At 45.7% G+C, this 2,018-nt stretch overlaps 1 non-coding gene across 1 annotated transcript; it reads left to right on the top strand.

The window, feature by feature from the left end:
• Positions 1–1,704: 1,704 nt before the first annotated feature.
• LOC133787624 (small nucleolar RNA R71) lies at positions 1,705–1,811 on the top strand. The gene has a single exon (XR_009872633.1). It is a non-coding gene; the product is annotated as a small nucleolar RNA R71 (small nucleolar RNA).
• The last annotated feature ends 207 nt before the right edge of the window (positions 1,812–2,018 follow it).

Below are 2,018 nucleotides of genomic sequence, written 5' to 3'. Positions count from 1 at the left end.
ATTCCCAAGAGGTCACCCATCATGAGACTACTCTAGGTCAAGCATGCTTAACTTTGGAGTTCTCAAGTGATGGGCTACCGAAAAAAAAGATGCATTTTGTTGGCATAGGTAGTACCCATCACTCCATTTAAGCCTTCTTCAACTGTGTATTCCCATACCTAGACAGTCTTAGAATCATCACACTTCACCTTCCCCAGGCGGTGTGAGATTGCACAGCTTTTACCCGGTCTTTCCCCCTGCGGATCACGGGGTTTTGGCTGTCACAATCACCACCCTTAGGGGTCCGACGTCCCCGTCGACCACACTTCTGGCTGTGTAAAGGCTTTGATACCATTTGTAATGCCCCATGTCACTATGGCTGCTTCTTGGAATGACGACTGGTCCTACAAACCAACACGAGTCTTTCTAGCCTGCTTTGTCCTCACTCGCACGCTTCCTGTGAAAACTTCCTTGGAGGTCACCCATCATAAGACTACTCTAGGCCAAACACGCTTAACTTTAGAGTCCTCAAGTGGTAGGCTACCGAAAAGAAGATGCATCTTGTTGGTATAGGTAGTACCCATCAATCCATTTAAGCCTTCTTCAAATGTGTAGTCACATACCTACACAGTCTTGGAATCATCACACTTGACCTTCCCCAGGCGATGTGGGATTGCATAACTTTTACCCTGTCTTTCTCCCTGCGGATCACGGGATTCTGATTGTCACAATCACCCCCCTTAGGGGTCTGACGTCCCCGTCAGCCACACTTCCGGCTGGGTAAAGGCTCTGATACCATTTGTAATACCCCACGTCCCTATGGTATCAAAGCTGCTTCCTGGAATGACAACTGGCTCTGCAAACCAACACGATTCTTTCCAGCATGCTTTGTCCTCACTCGCACGCTCCCTAGGAAAACTTCCCAAGAGGTCACTTATCAATAGATTACTACAGGTCAAGCACGCTTAACTTTGGTGTTCTCAAGAGATGGGCTACCAAAAAGAATATGCATCTTGTTGGCTTAGCTAGTACCCATTAATCCATTTAAGCCTTCTTCAACTGTGTAGTCCCATACCTACACAGTCTTAGAATAATCACACTTGACCTTCCTAATGCGGTGTGGGATTGCACAGCTTTTTACCCGGTTTTTCCCCTTGCGCATCACAGGATTCTGACTGTCACAATCACCCCCCTTAGGGGTTCGACGTCCCGATCAACCACACTTTCGGCTGGGTCAAGGCTCTGATACCATTGTAACGCCCCACGTCACTTTGGCTGCTTCCTAGAATGACGATTGGCCCTGCAAACTAACACGAGTCTTTCCAACATGATTTGTCCTCACTCGCACACCTCTTGGGAAGTTTTCCCAGGAAGCGTACGAGTGCTAAAAAAGCATGCTGGAAAGACTCGTGTTGGTTTGTAGGGTCAGTCGTCATTCCAGGAAGCAGCCATAGTGATGTGGGGCGTTACAGTAATTATTTCGTCAAAGCTGCCACTTGAGCTATAAACATTGAGATAACATCTAATTCGATCATACCAGCCACCTTCTTTGTTTGTCCCCTCTCAATAGGCCACTGGTAATTGGTCATAGCCATCTTTTCCAGTAATTCATATGCCTCATTAGCACTCTTACTCATGAACACACCCATTGTTGTTGCATCAATTATTGTTCGAGTAGTACCATTTAACCAATTGTAAAAATTGTGAACCAGCAGCCATTTCTCTATACCATGATGGGGGCACTTCCTTAAGAGCTCTTTGAATCTCTCCCATGCATCCTACAGTGATTCCCCGTCCATCTGGTAGAAATTATTAATTTCCCCTCTCAACTTTGTAGCTTCTTTTGGAGGGAAAATTTTTGCAAGGAACTTCTGGGCTAGTCCTCCCATGTTGTAATAGAATTGGCTTACAGCAAAATTAACCAAATCGTTGCTCGCTCTCTTAGGGAAAATGGGAAAAGTCTCATTCAGATTGCATCATCACTCACCACATTCATCTTAAGAGTTGCACGAATTGGCTATGTGCAAATTAGGATCTTC

This window comes from Humulus lupulus, chromosome 6 (genome assembly GCF_963169125.1).
Source record: "Humulus lupulus chromosome 6, drHumLupu1.1, whole genome shotgun sequence".
NCBI classification, from domain to species: domain Eukaryota; kingdom Viridiplantae; phylum Streptophyta; class Magnoliopsida; order Rosales; family Cannabaceae; genus Humulus; species Humulus lupulus.
This window is presented reverse-complemented; position numbering and strand designations above follow the sequence as displayed.